General features: G+C 33.3%; 1 protein-coding gene across 4 annotated transcripts in view; it reads right to left on the bottom strand.

The window, feature by feature from the left end:
* Positions 1–20,636, bottom strand: part of ATG5 (autophagy related 5) — a 135,353-nt gene that overhangs the window by 18,389 nt on the left and 96,328 nt on the right. The gene's annotated exons all lie outside the window — the stretch shown is intronic.

The raw sequence follows: 20,636 nt of genomic DNA, 5'->3' as shown, positions 1-20,636 counted from the left end.
TTAGGTGATTTCTGATATGATGTAATCAGAAGTATACAACATCATACATATACTATCACTGTGAAAAATGTTTAACATGATAAATTCAGGTAAATCTAATCTTTAGGAAACAATCAGACAAATCCAAAATGTGGGAAATTCTAAAGACAACTGGCTGGAATTCTTAAAAAAAAAAATCAAAGGCATTAAAAAAATAAACAAATAAACCCTGGCCGAATACTGAATTGGAGAAGCAAATAAATAAAAATTTAGATATAACAGTTTGAGGATAACTAGGAAATATGGAATGGACATTTGATAATATTATTGAGTTAATGTTAAATTTCTTAGGTTATGATAATTGTTAAAAGGACAATCCTTATTTTTAAGAAATTTATGCTCAAGTATTTAGAGATGAAGTGTCAATTTATATGAAATGTACCTTCAAATGGTTAAAAGTGTGTGTGTGTGTGTGTGTGTGGAGAAGGAGCAAATACAGAAAAATGTTAACTACTGGTGAATCTAGGTAGAGGGTATATGATCTTAGTAGTTTTATTATTATTATTATTTTTTTTTTTTTAAGACAGAGTCTGTCTCTGTCACCCCAGATAGAGTGCAATGGCATCATCATAGTTCACTACAACCTCCAACTCCCAGGCTCAATCTATTCTCCTGTCTCAGTCTTATTTTAACTTTTCTATAGGTTGGAAGTTTCTTTTACCTATTAATTTGGGACATTCCATATCTCTTAAGTTTGATGTGGAAATACATGAGGAACTGTGCCAAGCACAAAGTAAATAAATAAATATTAAAGTGAATAAAAGCATTTTTCCTCCTCTCTCCCTCTTAACTGTTATTTCAAGATGTTAAGTTTTAATTTTAAGCTTCCTGAAATGAAAAATCAAAAAACTTATAAGAATAATGTCTTATATTTTATAAGAAGATGATTCCAAACAAAGACAAATTTTTTGTTTTTGAGTCACAGAGGTATACTTCAACATCTTTGACATGACTGCTGTAGATCTGAAATGCTGACAAACTAAAATATAAAAAAAAATGTGTAAGTAAGCATGTGAGCTACCTCTATACTATGTATTCAGTGGAGACATAATACATTTTTTAAATGGTACTCCAATAATATACTTGAGTACTTATGGCAATTATGAAAATAAACTGTAGAAAATAACTAAAATCTTAGATAATTAATATACATTGAATATAATTCAATTCACTTTATTAATTGAACTCTTTAGGGATTTTTTAAAAAAAACATGATCAACATCCTTCAATTTAAGAACCTTACACTTTTTCACGAAAGTTGAAACCAAGAACAATATCATGTACAGTCAAGTGATTAAATATGTAAAGATATTAATAAGGGTTAGGGGAGTTCAGAGGAAGAAAGAAATGAATAGGGGACTGTAGTAATAATTTAAAATAGCCACCACCCACTTAGAGCTTTCTGTCTTCCAGGCCATGGAGAGGCTTTTAAAACTTTTTAGCAAAGGAAGTGACGTTGATGAAAGAGGCTTTTTTCTGAAGGCTAATGGAAAGCAGTGCTGTGTGTGATGATTTGGTTAAGAGGATGACTGGTGAGCAGCTGAGAGAATAAAGCAAGCCTATGTGATGACAACTGGGACTGGGACAGTAGAAAAGGAGGGGCAAGACTATATCCACAATTTAAAGAAAAAAGTCAAAAGGTACCTCCCATAGTCTGACCTGAAAATGACAAAGTCAAAGAAATTTTTTCAAGTTGGAGATCTCATTTATACCTTAATTAGCAAAGGAACTCTGAGGTGGCTTAGCAATAATTACCTGAAAATAGTATGGTAAGCAGGAAAGGCCAACTAGTCTCAGTTACATATTAAACAACAGAAATTTTCTTCTAGCCCCACTACTGGAAAAATGCCCTGTTATTTCTCTTTTTCCACTTTCTCCCAAATCTGAGCAGGTGTTATAAAGGTAGAACTTTCAACAAACTTTTATACTGTGGTATTTGCTTAGTGGGGAGACCTACCCCCAGTACTATTAACATAGAGCAACTAAATTCTATAGAATGGTAACCGAGAAAACCTTTAGCAACGTGCTGTTTCTCATATAACGAAAATCTTATTTTAAAAGACAACGACCCAAAATGCCCCAATCAAAAATCTAATGAACATTTCCTGTTTAATATTTATTATAGAGTGCCTCTAAAAACTTAACATTCTTTTCTTAGAAATTTAGTATGCTAGTAAATAGCAATTAAGTACCCGAGTGAGTCAACAAGGATAATAGAAAATACTCAATTTGGGAAGTTACTGCTAAGGTTTCAATGTTTGCATCCCTCCAAAATTCATGTTAAAATCTAATCCCCATAATGGTGTTATTAAGAGGTGGGGCAATTGACAGGTAATCAGGTCATGAGCCAGAGCCCTCATGAACGGGATTAGTGCCCTTAAAAAAGAGGCCTCAGGGAGCTTGCCAGCCCTTTTCTGCTTGAGCCATGTAAGGATGCAGCAACAGGTGCCATCTTTGAAGCGGAGAGCAGCCCTTACCAGACACCCAATCTGCTAGAGCCTTGACCTTTGACTTCCCAGCCCCCAGAACTGTGAGAAATAAATTTCTGTAGTTTATAGATTACCTAGCCTGAAGTATTTTGTTATAACAGCCCGAATGGACTAAGACAATTACCCTGAAAACAAAAGCCCTCTATAGACAGATGATGCATTCAACTATTCTCCAGAAATTCTTAAGGGTAACAGGAATAGAGGATAGATTCCTGCAAATTTTTCAACAGATTTCATTAACCCTATGTTAGAGTTCTGCAGAGAAGACTAAATTACACTAAAAAATATTTATAACCTCCAGAAATATTAATTCTGTAAACTCTGACTTAGCATACATGAAATTAGACAACATTAACAGTATCTGTGGCAATCTTAATCCATAGCAATCTAAAGCTTTACGTTGACAGACAAGAATGCCACTACAACGGGAATACAGTAAAATATCTGACCTATTTGTAAATATAGATATGTAAATATAAATATGCAAACTATTTCAGTAACTTCCAAGAAACAGCATTACTCTCTCATGAAAAATAACATGACTTGGTAAAGTCATCTTTGAAATTGTCCTCGTTACTTTTACAAGTACATAAGTTAGTCATTTCTTAAATACACCAAATGGAATGCAAAATTGATGCGCTACTGGCTGCCTGCTCCCCAGCCCTCCTCTACTCATATACCTTTACCAATACAATAGTAACTTTTTCCTATATGGAAAAGTTATGTTATTGATTTACCTTGGAGATACATTGAACAAAGGCGAAGAACCAAATCTGTAATAAATTTTAACTTAAATTTGTGAAAATTTTTTTTGTTTATTTGTTTATTGTGCAACCCAAGAGAAAAAAGCCAGGTCTTTGTAGATTTCACAGTTTGCTTTCTGAGGCAGGTATCAGTAGCTGGCTCTGGGATACAGGGTAGAAACCCTGTGTGTTAGAGTAAAAGGGTTGATGATGGAGACCAAGTAGACTGACTTTAACATTTTCCTTGTTGGAACGTGGTGTGTGAAAGTTATACATATTCTTTTTTTTTAATTTTAGCATATTACGGGGGTACAAATGTTCAGGTTATATGTGTGAAATTTTAGTTAATTTTATATATTTTCTTAAACAGTCAGTTAAAGAGTAAAACTTAAATTCTTATAAATGCTGTGTGTTATAGTATATTGTAAATTGCTGGCTAATCATATTTAAAATTTATATTCAAGACATGAAATGCAAAGAAAAAGTCTTATTTCAATTACAGCAAAATAGATTAACTAATATTAACACTAATGTTGATGAAACAAAAAGTTCTAGCTTACTATAAAAGGCAGAAAATCAGACAATATATGGATTTGAAGAGTAGCAGGCACAACCGTATCAAAACCAAAATCAGGTTTGAGTCTTAAGAGTTACATAATGTACATACTGCAACACAAAATGCAAGGCAGTTGTTAAAATAGGCTTTAAAGCCAGAAATAACTGCTCCAAGTCCTAAGTCCTGTTTTTGTCATTTAACTTCCATGAACCTCAGTTTCCTCAACTGTTAAATAGGAACAATAACATGCATATGTACACACAAATATGCATATGTATAAATAGAGATAATATCTACACTGTAGAGTTTTTGATATAATAAAATGCATAGGACAATTCTTGCACATAGTAATTTGTAACCTAAAACGCATACTACCACCAGGACCACCACAGTTTTATAACAGTCATGCACATTTTAATAAGTATTATTCAAATTTAGTATACTCAAGGCTTTATTTCCTTTTAGTTTCAATTCATTTTCTCTAAGTTCACTCATCTGTATGCTATTAATTAAAGTAATTAAAAAAGTAATTATTACTATTTTAAAATCTTATAAAAAAGAAATGTATCAGAATTAAAATCACCAAATAAATGAAGTCTAAGTAGCTACTAATAATAGGAATTACAGTGAGAAACTACTCTAGAATCTTCTAAAAAATCCAGAATCATGAAATTCAAAGGCTTATGTCTGAATGCTTATATGACAAGGGTTTGAAAAAAGGCAAAGTCACTTCAGAACTACATTCAAAACTAGTCCAGAACTTAACACCAAAAGCATGACCCATAAAAGGAAATACTGATAAATTAAACTTCATCAAAATAAAAAAACTTTTGCTTTGGAAAAGATCCTGTGGGAAAAAAAGCAAAACATGAGCCACAGACAGGGAGAAAACATTTACAAACCATGTTTTCAACAAAGGTCTTCTGTCTTTAAGAAGACCCAAACTTCAACAATAAAAAAAAAAAAAGAAAACCCAAAAAACAAAAAAAGCAAAGAATACTATTAGAAAATAGGCAAAAAACATAAACAAATATTTTATCTAAGAGGATAATACAGCTGACAAATAATTACATGAAAAGATGTTCAATCTATCACTAGCCATTAAGAAAATATAAATTAAAATCATAATGTGATATCACTACATACCTCTAAAATAAAAATTAGTGGTAACATTTAATGCTGATGAACATGCAGAGAAACTAGGTCACTCATAAATGCTGGTACAAATGTAAAATGATACAGTCCCTCAGGAAAAGAGTATGGCCTTTTCTTACAAAATTAAAGATGTTGTTACCATATATCCTAGCAATTGTACTCTTGAGCATTTCCAGAGAAACGAGAACTTATGTTCTCAAAAAAATTTGCCCACAAATGTTGATAGCTTCTTTATACATAATAGTCAAAAACTGGAAGCAATCCCAGTGTTACCAGTTGAAATGGATGAACGCTTAAACTAATTGTGGCACATCCATACCATGGAATATTACTAAGCAAAAAAAGGGGAACAAACTATTGGTACATGCAATAACCTGGATGGATTTTAAGAGAAAAAAGTCAATCTTGAAAGGCTACATACTATAGGATTCTACTGACAGATCATTAGTGAAATAACAAAATTTTAGAAATGGAGAACAAATTAGTGGTTGTTAGAGGTTAGGGAGGAGAGAGAATGAGATAGGTGACCACAATTATAAAAGGGTAGTATGAGAGATCCTTATATTGGAACTGGTCTATACTTTGAATTTACATAGGTGATAAAGATGCACAGAACTAAGTACACATATACACACACAGTGTATGTAAAACCAAGGAAATCTGGATATAGTTTTTGGAGTAGATCAGTGGTAATTTCCTGGTTGTGAGATTGTACAACACTTATGTGAGATGTTAGCAATGGGGGAAAATGGGTGGATGATATGTAGATCTCTTTGTATTATTTCTTACAACTGCATGTGAATCTACAATTATTTCACAATGAAAAGGTTTTTCTTTTGAAAAAAGATAACCCACAAAACTAACTAGTCTAGAGCTTTGCTAAGCAAAATGTGCTCTGAGGACCTGCAGCATCCTGGATATCACCTGGATCTTATTAAAATGCAGATTCTCAGGCCACATCTGGGAATTCCTGAATCAGAATATCTGTATTTCAACAAGCTCTCCAAGTGATTCACATTTAAAGTTTGAGAAGCACTGATTTACAGCACTGACTTTCAACCTTTTTTCTACTCCAACACATCTGAAGGCCATAAAAAATTCCCATCACAAACAGTTGATCTATGAGCTTCAAGCCAGTGACAATTAAAAAAACCTTGGGCAGTGATTCTCAACTAGGAATGAGTGAAGAAAAGTGGGGACTGAAGACTCAGATAGGAGGAAAAGCCTCTTAGTGACTCTGATGAAATACTTCTTCCACCCTGGCTGAAAAAGATCAGCACACAGTTAATTAAAGCTCAAAACAAAAGGAATGTGTATAATATCTGAGATCTTTAAAAGACAGAAAATATACATTGTAACAGAGAAAAAGTAATTATTACTATTTTTAAATCTTATAAAAAAGAAATGTATCAGAATTAAAATCACCAAATAAATGAAGTCTAAGTAGCTACTAATAATAGGAGTTACAGTGAGAAACTACTCTAGAATCTTCTAATGACATCTCATAGTCGTGAACTTAATACTTTCAAAGCTGAGCCTTCATATTTCAAATAATTTATAGCATAGGACAATGATAAGAACATGATACTTGAAGTCAGTCAGAAGACGTAAGTTCTAGCCCTGGATTTGGCACTTCATTGGTTAGATTCAGTTTATGGTTCAAATCCCAGCTCTGTCAGTTAGTAGTTATGTGACCCTACGTAAGTACTTAAACCTCATTATGCCTTAGTTGTTTTATCTGAGGATGAAACATTCATGAGGATGTTAACAGGATATATCTCAAAGTTTTTTTGAGACAATTATAGTTAATTCATGTGAAACATTTAGAACAATGCCTAGGCACAAAGTAAAAGGTAAATGCTGTAATTGTTTATTAAACGTGACTTGACACTCAAAAGAACTTTATTGAATATTGTATTGGGTCATAAAACAAGGATGATCATAACAACATATACTAATCTTGCAGTCTACTCTGTTACTATGTTTGCACTAGTATTAATTTTGTTGTTTTGGTCATATGTACTCAATTAACATATAATATGCATTAAAAATGTTGGTTTGTTAAAAATGTCAACTTATAGCCAGAAGGGGATATATCTGGCTCACTGACTATGGAGTAAAGGATCATAAAGAGAAGAATCCCATTCGAGTAAAAGGAGATTTTATTCAATAAAACAGTGATAAAAAGTTATGAAAGGGAAAAACAAAACAACAAAAGGAGTGAAACTTAACAGATGCCCCACTAGATGCACGATGCACTGGGTTGTAAAACTTGAAATGCTTTAATTAAAAGTGGACACGGATGGTGGTATTGGGAGGTCTCCTACTGACACAGCAGGCAGAATCTAATGATGAGAGGGGCCAAGTTTATTAAAACAGAGCTTGGACAGAATTACTCTAGTAATAATACCCAGGTTCAGAATCTCCCAATGACTGGAATCACTGTAAACTGAATCCATAATATCATCTGCTCCAGTGAGCCTCAGATGGACACTCTAGTCTCCTTGGTTGAGCTGAGGAAAGAAATATTATATTGATAGTTCATACATGTTGCATTTTTCAAGGTGTAGCAACAAATTTTGATATCATCAGATACTTTATGTGTATATGCTTTAAGTTCTTTCAAATAGGATGGTGGTTTACTACATTAATAGTAAAATTTATTTGATTTACAAAGATTGCTTAAGTAAATCAGAGGAGTTTACCTATTAGATTTGCAGGTGTTTAAATAAAATCAGTTATATTAAACTATAACTAGATAGCACAGTCATAGCATTGTTCAAAAAAAAAACTATAACTAGAAATAGCAAGGTCTATTTATTGAATTAATCAAGAATATAATTAGATTTAACTATATAAGTAGTACTATATGTTAAAAATTAAAAATTCAATCTAGAAAGGAGATGGATTTTAGAAATAAAGAAGTACAAAACAATGTTCTTTTTATTAAAAAATTACTTATTAAAAAGTAGCATAAATTGAACTGAAAGGCATTAGAAAAACTAGGTTTTACAATTAACAATTTCAATAAAACAAAAATAACCATAAGTATGACCATTCATGCATAAAAGCTACCTTCCAAAATTAAAAACCCCATTATCAATTACTAGGGCCACTGAATCAGTATATTTTCACTTGACACATACTTTTAAAGTAATAAACCAAATTTACTATTTTTGAAAAGGCAAAATAATAAAGTGAAGCTTCATTACTGAAATGATGACAATGATGAATACCAATAAAAGTTTTCTTATAGATCCTTAGTAAAAAAAAATCCACAATGTAATATTGTGGATTGTACATTGTAAGTGCTGAAATTCCATTAATAGTGGTAATAGGCAATACAATGATATAAAGATAAACTACAATGAAGAATATTGTTCTTATTCCCTGCCTATGTTTAAGAAAAGCTTTGAGATTGCTTTTAACAAGAGCATACGTAAAACAACAACAAAAACACTAACATACAAGCACCTTGGATGGACTTATTCTCACAATAGTTAGTTCCAGGATCTCTGACTAATGACCAGAAGGCAGGGATAAACTATGCCAGAAATCTTCATTCTTTAAAGATTTAATATGGGGCCAGGCCCAGTGGCTCATGCCTGTAATCCTAGCACTCTGGGAGGCCGAGGTGGGAGGATAACTCAAGGTCAGGAGTTGGAGATCAGCCTGAGCAAGAGTGAGATCCTGTCTCTACTAAAAATAGAAAGAAATTAGCAGGACAACTAAAAATATACAGGAAAAAAAATTAGCCACGCATGGTGGCACATGCCTGTAGTCCCACCTATTCAGGAGCCTGAGGCAAAAGGATTGCTTGAGCCCAGAAGTTTGAGGTTGCTGTGAGCTAGGCTGATGCCACGGCACTCTAGCCCAGGCAACAGAGTGAGACTGTCTCAAAAAAAGATTTAATATGCATTTTCTAGGGTATCACTATGCTAGGTGATAAAAAGATGAATAACACACATTAAAAAAATAACTGATACAGTGTTAAGTGATAACAGAAATATGTACAAAGCGCTATGAGAGAAAATTACAAAGCCTGAACCAAAATTGAACTGTGTACTTCTTGGCAGCTAGAGCAAAACCAAAACAAAACAAAAAAATCATAACCAGTTACATAAATTTATTTTCCAGGAGTTGAAGATATACCAGTAGGTACAAAGTAAAATATGTTAATTGTGGTAGAATGTAAAACATTAAAGCAGTAGGGAGTTTCAAAAGATGAAAACAAAAGAGGGACTACAGAAAGTCTTCAAGTTTCTAACTTGAAATATATAATATTTTTTAAAATAGGAGAGAGATATGGCCATTTCGGTATTCAGAGGGCAGCTGGAATATAATGGCATTTGTGAGAAATTGGTGGATAAGAAGAGAAAAATGAGCTACAGGCCATAGAGTATAGGGCTTGGAATGTCAAATGTAGTGAAATTATTAATAGCAAAGGCTTGGTTGGAAACTCAACTCCCAACACAACTTACTGTGTATCTAGGGCAAATTATATCAACCTTTGAGAGTTTGTCTCTGAATCTGAAAATTGGGGGAATTTATATCTTTGAATGATTGCTGTGATAATTAAATGAGATGAAATATATAGAATAATGTAACAGCTGCTTAATAATGATTAGTTCTTTTCATTCTTCTCTTTTAAACCGTCGTTGAATGTGGAACCAAAGAAAGGTAACGGTATTTAGTTGTTACAGAACCAATTAGAGAAAAAGAATGAAAAATAATTGGTATTCAACCTTCAGTTTCCTTTGAAGTTTTGTTAATTAGAATAAACATTAGGTGGCACAAAGAAAAAGAAAACAGGGTTACACAGGATATGCTGCCAGACTTTACCAACAATGACACATGATATATGCTTCAAACTGTCACATGCATACTCGGCATAAAACATATTCATGCATGTCAAATTTTACATCACATGCTTTTCAAAAGAAGGCTCATATTAAAATTAGTTTAAGAATATACACAATTATAATACCTCATGAAATATAAAGAACAGACCATTTTCAAATGAATGCTTTTAAACCTTTTAAACTCGGTAAACAGTCTTTTGGTGGTGGGAAGTGGGGAGCAGGGAGTGGGTGGATCAGAGTCTGTTAACACTTCACCAGACTACTTTTATCCCTTACATATAGGGAAATAGAAGACCTGAAAATTAGCACTTCTGTAGTTATGCTATGAGCGTCTGAAGCCCACTTTTAATATTCCTGACAACACTAAAAAATAATAATTAACATTTGAAAAGCTGTCATTATTATGGTCAGGACACTTAATCCCCAAAGCAGAAGTGTCTTAATTGACACTATGATTAAATGAAAGCAGCCATCAGAATTATATCCACAATCTGGTTTGAAGTTTACGTTTTGTCTTATTTAAATTGTTACATTTATTATAATTCTGTCTAGACAATGCCAAATATATCCTGTCATATAAAAAGTTGAGGCAAATTTTCTTTAATACAGGCAACAGTTTTTGTCCTCCTCATATCCTGTGACTGAATAACATGTGTTATAGGGAAGCACTATTTTCTTACCTTAAAATTGGGATCAATTTGATGCTATTTATAAATCTATTTGTAGAACAAATTATATTGCTTTTAAATTTTTATATGAAATTATCAGTAGAGTGGCTAAAGGACAAGTTTCATATGAAGTACTAGGAATGACATTTTTAGTAATAATGTAAATATTTATGTTAATAATTAGTAATAACTATGTTAATTCTTCTAAAATTTCTCCCAAAAGATTTCAAAATCATACCAAGAGAATCATAGTTTAAATTTCGTTATATATAACAGCTCTAAAATATCTTTGCTAATTTTATCTAAAGCCACACTAAAAAGGCTAATATAAGAATAATATAATTAATAAACTATTTTCTTGTGAAGAATTGAATGTCACTTTTGCATATGAACGTGTTCTATCTTTATGGTATACTTATATAAAATAATTAAGTACTTTTCATTAGTACAAATAAAGAAATCAAAGTAGCAAGAAATGTCTGAGTAAAAGCATCTGTGCTGACCTCAAAAGTGAAATTCTGTTCTCTTGATGCCCAGTGAATTGTCTTACCCAGGAGAAGAGTGATTCTAAACCTGGGCTAGGAAGTAGTGAAGCTTTACAAATCCTCACTCCTCTGAGCACGGTCTAGGGGTTTTACAGTGAATGCTAAAGTTTATAATGTGAGAGTGTTTATTAACATTCTTGTGAAATTTTTAGAAGTAACAAATAAAGGCAAGTGATGTTTCACAGATTTCCACTGCTTATGTAATCTGCTGATTGAGAAATTAAAAAAACATAGCACTTGATTATTATGAAAAATGTATGAAAAAAATGTAGCAAAACTTTACAACTCTAAAAAGCATAAAAGGAAACCTTTGTGGCCTAAGATTAGGAAATGGTACCATAGATAGGACAACTCCAAAGCAAAAGCAACCAAAGAAAAAAGAGACAAGCTGAACATCATCAAAAGTTAAAATTTTTGTTTTTCAAGGACATCAAGAAAATGAAAAGAAATCCCACAGAATGAGAGAAAATATCTGCAAACCATTGTATCTGACAAGGGACCAGTGTCTCTAATATATAAAGAATTCTTACAACTTAACAATAAAGAAAAAAATAACCCAATTTAAAAATGAGCAAAGGATTTGAAGATATCTCCTCTAAGAAGATATATAAATGGCCAGTTAAGCACTCCAAAAGAGAAATGAAAATATTATGCCATAAGAAAATCTGTACATAGATGTTTATTGCAGCATTTCTTCATAATAATCAAAAAGTGGAAACAATCCGCCGTCCATCAATTGGTGAATGGATAAACAAAATATGATATTGCCACACAACGGAATATTACTAGGTCATAAAAATAATGTACTGACACACGTTACAACAGGAATGCACCTTGAAAATACTATGCAGTAAAAAAAGCCAGACACAAAAGGCTATATATAATTCTAACTACATAAACTGTCCAGAATAGGCAAACAAACAGACAGAAAATAAATTAGCACTTGTCATGGGCTGAAGGGCGGGGGAACTGAGAAGTGATGAAAATGTTCTGGAATTTTATATTGTTGATGGTTGCACAACTCTGTGAATATTCTAAAAAAATCACTGAATAGTATGCTTTCAAAGAGTGATCTTAACTGGGTATGGTGGTACATTGCCTATAGTCCAGCTACTCAAGAGACTGAAGCAACAGGATCACTGAGCCCAGGAGTTCCAGGCCATATCAAGCTACGATGGTGCCTGTGAATAGCCACTGTACTCCAGCCTGGGCAACAAGTTGAGACTCCATCTCTAAAAAAAATGAATAAATAAATAAAAGGGTGACCTTCATGGTATTGGAATTATACTTTAATAAAACTATTATTTATTTTTTTTAAGTCCTCGTATAGGTAGTAAGGGGGAGTTCTTCTGAGGTGATGGTTCAGCTTCATCGGTGTTTAATTTATAGCTATGCATTATGCTATATGTTTGTTTTATTTTTATTTATTTTTTTTGAGATAGAGTCTCACTTTGTTGCCCAGGCTAGAGTAAGTGCCATGGCGTCAGCCTCGCTCACAGCAATCTCAAACTCCTGGGCTTAAGCAATCCTACTGCCTCAGCCTCCTGGGTAGCTGGGACTACAGGCATGCGCCACCATTCCCAGCTAAGTTTTTCTGTATGTATTTTTAGTTGGCCAATTAATTTCTTTCTATTTATAGTAGAGATGGGGTCTCGCTCTTGCTCAGGCTAGTTTTGAACTCCTGACCTTGAGCAATCCACCTGCCTCGGCCTCCCAGAGTGCTAGGATTACAAGCGTGAGCAAGTGTGCCCGGCCTATATGTTTGTTTTATGTGTGAGCTTTTAAAAACAATAATTATATTTTAAAATAAATTTTTAAAAAATTACAACAAGATATATTCCTACTCTCATCAATTCAGAAAAATTACAGGTTTTTTTTTCTTAAAAAGTTGTATACCATTATGGCAATTTCAAGTTATTTCAGGGAATTTAAATCACTGCCCTAATTCTTTACCAAAACTCATTTAGTATTCATGTTCTGGATGCTTAACATGAAGATAATAAGTTTTAGAATTATAAAATATTAGTAAAAAAGGAAGCTTTACTAAAATATACACATAATTTCATTATAAGGGATAATATGAAAGAGAAGTACCAAATACAGTGTCTGGATAATCAAAAACATCCTTATTAAAAAACTGTTCCCCAGATTGTGGACTCACTCTGTCTACTGTTTCTGAGCTTTCCCACAACCCTCTCCACCACAAGTAGTGTAGCCAAGGAACTCCTCATCTTCTTCCTTCCTTCTTTCCTAGCTGATTCCCACCCACACTGCTGTGAAATGAATGGGGAAGAGAAACTCTACAGTACAGTAAGAGGGAACTTTTCCCCTTGCAGATCCTTAAATTAGAATCTGGAAATAACAAAAGAATAGTGCTATAAATGTAAGTTAAGGTTTACAAAACTGATATCATAGTTCCATTTGACTATTAACTTACATGGCCTATCCTAGGAGGTTAACTATTATTTACAATTTAAGTACCTACCTTCACAAAAAAAAATTCATATTTTTGGGACATTAACTGAAGAGGGGACTGTCTACAGACAAAGTAGGTTGATGCACTCTAATTTTTATTTCAAGATAATAATCTAGTACCACCAATCCTGCAGTCAAATTACAGGTTTCATTTCCAAAACAGAAGTTTTATTTTAAAACTATTTTAGTATAAACATTTTGTTATTTAGTACACTGAAGTGATGATTTTTAAATAGGGTTCTAAGAAGGCAGTATACATCAAAAATTAATGTAATTCTGTGTAGCTTACGTTAGTTTATCCCTCTGAGAAATAGAAAAGAGACTGTGGTGAGGGCTTGAGTAAGAGGCATTTGGTTTCAAAGAATTCACTAACAAAAGAGGATACACGTTGTAGCTAAAGCTATCATCACTGCACTTATTTTAAAGCCCTCTCACGAACCAGGTCTTAAAAGATGATCAACTTGGCCTCATGAATAATTATCAATCAAACTACAGAAATGAGTGGAAGATTGTGGTGTTCCAATTTTAAATATGGTGGTTTATTCAAAGAATTTTATTTAAGCCTTCAAAAGTGGCATCATCATTCCCCAGAATTAATACAGTTAAATGAAACTTTCCTTATTACACACAAAAAAATGAATTATAATATTAAATAGGAATGTTGTTAAAACATTCCAAAAGAATAAAACTATTCAGGCCGGGCGCTGTGGCTCACGCCTGTAATCCTAGCTCTTGGGAGGCCGAGGCGGGCGGATTGCTCAAGGTCAGGAGTTCAAAACCAGCCTGAGCAAGAGCGAGACCCCGTCTCTACTATAAATAGAAAGAAATCAATTGGCCAACTGATATATATATAAAAAATTAGCCGGGCATGGTGGCACATGCCTGTAGTCCCAGCTACCAGGGAGGCTGAGGCAGAAGGATTGCTTGAGCCCAGGAGTTTGAGGTTGCTGTGAGCTAGGCTGACGCCACGGCACTCACTCTAGCCTGGGCAACAAAAGCGAGACTCTGTCTCAAAAAAAAAAAAAAAAAAAAAAGAATAAAACTATTCAATTACATGGGACACGGCTTAGAAAGGCACGCATGTCAAAAGTATTAAAAACTGTAAAATGATAATATGTTGGGGGAAAAGCAAATTTGTTAGTTCTATGACATTAAATATTCCTCAAGCAATGTAAAAACCAGTTCAAGTTACACTTTGATGTGTAGATCCTTTTGAAAGCTACTCTACCCTGTTTTATATGAAGCATCTGTAGCTAAAATGAACACCTAGTGAAGAGTACGGATGCTGCACTACATAAGCAGACGTCAGAACTGTCCCAAGCTGATTCTAAGTTACTTTAAACATGTACGCAGAGTCAGAAATTAGCTATGCCTTATTCTTAGAAGTAACAGATAATTACCCCCATCACGATGAAAAGGATTTTAAATGTAAGCTAATCGAGGTATTTTTCCTTTAGCAAAGCTCTGCTTTTAAAAGTAAACTTCAAAAGTTTAATTAAAATAGGCAATGCTTTACTGTGTAGCAAAAACACTTTTTAGATTGGTGAGGCAGAAAAGAGAACATTCTGTAAGGGAGGAAAGGCGGGACAAAAACATGAAAAAAAAAGAAAAAGGAAGAAGGGAAAGGAAAGAGAAAAGAAGGAAAGATAAAGAGGAAAGAAAGGGCCATTGAAATACATTGTTTCTTTCAAATATTAAATAAGTAGAATAAATTATTTCCTTTCATATACATGAAATAACCTAGTTCCTCTTATCTATGCATTGAAAAACCTAGACAAAATGTTAGCAGTAAGTACTACATTGGATTTCTGGGTCTTTAGCATTGAAAACATGCTATTTCTTAATTTTCTACATTTCATATGTAATTTATATTTACAAATGTTATGAAGACAGGTTTAATATGATGCAAAACATGGTTAAGTGAAGTTCAGTAATAAGTAGCATACATTACTTTGGTTTCTCAAAATTTCATGCACATTAATTCCGCCGTATATCTAATACAGTCAGTCCGTATTTGTGGGTTCTGCAACTGTGGATTCAACCAACAGCAGATCAAAAATATTTCAGAAAAAAATCTGTGACTTCGCTAAACATGTACAGAGTTTTTTTTCTTGTCATTATTCCCTAAATACAGTATAACTATTTATGTAGCATTTACACTGTACTAGGTATTACTCGTAATCTAGAGATGATTACAGGAGGATGTGCATAGGTTATATGCAAATAACTGTGTCATTTTATATAAGGGACTCAAGCATCTGTGGATTTTGGTATCCGAGGGAAGTCCCGGAACAACTCTTCCATGGATATTGAGAGACAGCTGTATATAAATCTCTCTTCAGTGAATTCAATAACCATTTGAAACCCTCAGCTTACTAATTCATAAAATTTCACAACTATTAAGTCCTTAAGTATGAAATGCCCAATTTCCTTAAGTACTAAGTTTGACAGTTGCTATCTCTGACATTTTACTTTGATATTTCTTGGGTTTTATCCTATTGTGAAGGTATATCCTCAGTGTTTTGGCTTGTGATTATCTTTCACATTTTTTTCTTTAGAGCAATTTTTGTGAAACCATGGGTAAGTCATAAATTTGTGTTATTTTTGAATATCAGTTCCATCATGGAACCAATGCAGTGCAGACAGCTCGGAATATCAGTGAAGTGTTTGAGAAGGATGTGGCTAATGAACACACAGTACATCAATGGTTTGAGAAGTTCCATTCTGGTGATTTTAACTTTGAAAGTGAGCCACATGGGTGATCTGAGACCAACGTGGACAATGATGAGCTGAAAGCTGTAGTGGAAGCGAATCCATCTTAACCTATTTGTGAATTAGCAACATTTGACATTACTATTCCAACAATACTGGACCATTTGAAACAAGTGGCAAGGTAAAGAAGCTGGATAGATGGGTATTGCATGAATTAAATGAGCATCAGAAGAGAAATTGTCTCGAAGCCTGCCTTTCTTTGTTGTCACAACTTAACGGCAAACCATTTCTACACCATATTGTTATGTGTGGTAAAACATAGATTCTTTTTGACAACTGCAAGAATTCAGAACAATGGTTGGATAAAGATGAAGTGCCAAAACTCAGTCCAAAACCAAATATTTATCAAGAAAAGCTAATGGTATCTGGTGGTCCAGCGGTGGTGTTATCCACTACAGCTTCATGAAACTTGGTCAACTGATTACAGCAGATGTCTACTGCAACCAACTGGATGAAATGATGAGAATACCTGTGATTAAACAGCTGAGACTGGTCAGAGGCCACAGGGCTAATTCTCTTGCAAGACCACATGTCGCAAAAAACAACGCTGCTCAAACTACAGAAGCTAGACTTGGAAACTCTCTGTCATTAACCGTATTCACCAGACCTTGCACCAACTGACTACCATTTCTTCTAGGCTTTGGACCACTTCTTGTAAAGAATAATATTCCATTCTCAACAAGCTGTGGACAACACCTTTCATGATTTCATCACCACTCGCTTTCCAGGCTTCATTATTGCTGGCATAAACAAGATACCCGTACGATGGCAAAACTGTGTCGATAATTTAGGCACATACTTTGATTATTTGTAGCGCTTCCTGTTCGAGATGTAATAAACTAAACTTCTGACTGGAAATCGGACATTTCATATTTAATGACCTAATGGTACAATTTTAATTAATTTATGTTATGTACATAATTGTGTAACAACATATATGTGACTTCCATGAAAAGATCACACCATAGATGTGGTAGAAATATGGTCTACTAAAATATGATTTCCAAATATGTGTTCCAATCTTGTTGAACTTAATTATAATCATACTCACCATTTCATTGACAGAGACCTCTCTCTCCACCCCTCTAAGCAATACACTCAAATAGTGGCTCTTTGAACCAACATTGACCCTCCTTTAAGTTGATAGCTTTTGTTAAAGCAGACTGTTGCAAAGTACATACTGTTCAGGATAGAATATATTTTGTAAAATGCTCCTAAGGCATCAAAGTCAGATAATACAATTGAATGTTTATACTAGATTATATTTCTTAGCAGACAATTAACATTTTAATGCATCATAATCAATCTGCAAAAGAAGCAACTTGCCTACTTAAAGATTTCAGGGATTTCAAGTATGTGTATGTCAATATCTGTTTCTATATGTAATATTAATAAATCAGTGTACACATTAGTATATGTATAAATGTATCTGTAGTTATACCATCTCCTTGGCACTTATTATTATAAACAGTCTGCAAGGATCACAAAGCAAAAGTATCATATAAAATCTCATAAAACCTTGAACATTAAAAACCAAATAAAAGACCAGATATCAACTCAAGAGTTGAGGTACATACGTTAACAGAGAGTATGATACCCTGATATGGAATGTCAAACAAAATTGTCCAGGCTCAGATCAGAAATAAAGAATTGGATATTAGTCTTTGCATTTTAAAATTGATTTTTCCTTATAATATTCCCGAATGATCGCCCTTGTATTACCTACTTGAAATTATTAGCAAGTAGTTATTTTAAAAGCATGAGTAATTAGACCAAAAAGCAACTCTCATATTTACCCAAAGAAGAAACCACTACTAAGAATCAAAGCCTAGTAATTCTGTTCTTAACAGACAGGTGTTGTGTGTTCTGGCATGTTATATGAAAATCATTTATGAGAAGAACAGAAAAAAAAATGAGAAGGTAGTTTTCACTATTGGAATAGGTAAGTGATTAAGCAGATTTTTCTTACAGCATGAAATTGTCAGTAGACTCAATGATCACCCCAAGGGGCACCATTCTGGATGTTGGCATTCTCTGTGATGGAAAGAAAAGGGGCTGAAAAAAAATGTGATAGTGATACAAAGAAGCCAATTTAGGTCTTAGAGATTTTCTTGAGTAGTAAATTTGAAGGAATGAACATTCTTTGTACAGGAACTAAACTTAGGTTTTTAACTGCCAAGACTGTATTAGGCCAGCAGCGAACTGAGAAACTAAAACCCATCTCAGTCAGTGAAAAATGGAAGGATTGAAGTCAATCATTAAAACAGCAACGAGACTCTGACTAACTGTCCTAAGGTATAGGGTACCTCCAGCATGTACTACCAGGGTGACAATTCTTCCAAGAAATTCTGTAACAGTAACTGCAATCTGAGGTGCTTCAAAAAATAAACCAGGCAGTAATCTTAATTTTAAAATATTTTCTTCTAAAAGTAATATATTAAGATCTTATTTTGTGATATAAAGACTATTGAAAAGTTATAGAATAGCTCTATTTTCAACAGTTAAAACATTTTAAGTCATTTTGCATTTAACATAAGCTTTTACCAAACTTCAAAACTGACCAGTGGAAGTCTAACATATTTTTACTATATCTACTCATATTCTCAAAGAGTTATTAAGGAGAAGTAAAATTATCAAAAGGTGAGAATGAGAAAAACAGTTAAGACAGTAAGGTTAATTTTTACATGTGTTAGACTAGACTAGCATAATAAAAATACTAAGTATCTTATTGTAAACAAGAATTTCTTTGCATAGATAGCTTAAAAAACCATTTTTGATGAAATAATAAAAACTAACTCATTTACAATCTTTCAAAATGAGGTATTAACTATTTTGGTTTCTAAAATTACCACATATTACTATATGCATAAGCACGGAGAATGAAGCTTATTTTATTCCTCAATTTGAGAGTTCATTCTTAATGTGACCACTAAAAATTTCCTTATTGATAATTAAAGAAAAAAAACTTTATGTAAATAAAAAGGAAAAAAAAACCCAGGATTTTAGCTATTTCAAGCTCTTCACACTAAAGGGAAGATACTACATTTTTACGTTCTGTCCACGTATTTTCTCTAGTAGAAGAAAATGGGCTGAAGCAGGAAGCAGTATCTGGCACGCAATAAAGTACTTAATAAATGTTAATGCTATTGTTATTATTTATCTATAAGTTGTCCTAATATTTTTTAATCTTAAAAATACCAAATGCAACAATGGCCTAGCTTAGTAAAATAAATTAGTAATGAAAAAATGTTTACTTCATTTAATAACTTTTATAGTTTGGGATAACAACATGAACTTTGCATATTTTAATTTCTCTAGCTATAAATTAGGAACAACATTTGCCATCAGATTACCCATGTTATTTTGAAATTAATAAATAAAGCAAAATTTTAAAAAGCTCTAATAAATAACCGTGGCTGTCATAAAAATGGTAAATTATCTGCATCAAATAGTTCCTGTTCCCTTTTAAGGCCATCAAGTGTGATCAAGTGTGCACAAAAAAAGAACAAAACACACACACACACACACACACACGAACTTCCCATTTCTATACATGACAATTGTTTAAAGATATACCTGTCAAATAAGCTTATAATTAATAGTTGTTTTCATTTTTCAAAAAACCACACAGGAAGCAATTTAAGTCTAAGAAGATCTCAGAGGATAGCAGGTACCTTATTTAGTAAGGGCAATCAAAACTTGCTGTGTTGGGCTGCCCCCTACAGGCCTCGATGAACCTATTTCTTTTAAAAGATGTGTAAATAGGGAATATGATTCAAAGTTTACATTAGGAATGTTAATACTAAAGCAAATTGTTATTATTCATTCACTCATTATAGCAGGAAATAAGTCTCTGACAATCACCTATAAAGATACACAGAGAAATGAAATAATCCTCGTCCTTGAGGAATTCAGTTTATTGCTTACAGAGAACTACATACACTTCAACAGAACCATGGAGAAATACTTAAAAAATAGCTTATATGTCTGAATTATATTATAATGTTTAGTATAAAAAAAGAACTAGGCAGAAGATCTAAGACCCAAGTTCTACTCCTGGTTCTGCTATCAAATATCCAGTTGAATACTGGGCAAGTCAATATTGTTCAAGTTGTCTTATTCCCAAAATTAGGGGGTTAAAATGGATGCTTCTTCCAACTTCTGTGTTCTAATTTTCCAAAGTTACACTGGTCATTAAAAAAAGGTAGAAGGCCTGGGCACAGTGGCTCATGCCTGTAATCCTAGCATTCTGGGAGGCTGAGGCAGGAGGATCACTTGAGCTCAGGGGTTTGAGACCAGCCTGAGCAAGAGCAATACCCTGACTCTACTAAA

The sequence above is a fragment of the Microcebus murinus genome, chromosome 5, assembly GCF_040939455.1.
Source record: "Microcebus murinus isolate Inina chromosome 5, M.murinus_Inina_mat1.0, whole genome shotgun sequence".
NCBI classification, from domain to species: domain Eukaryota; kingdom Metazoa; phylum Chordata; class Mammalia; order Primates; family Cheirogaleidae; genus Microcebus; species Microcebus murinus.
This window is presented reverse-complemented; position numbering and strand designations above follow the sequence as displayed.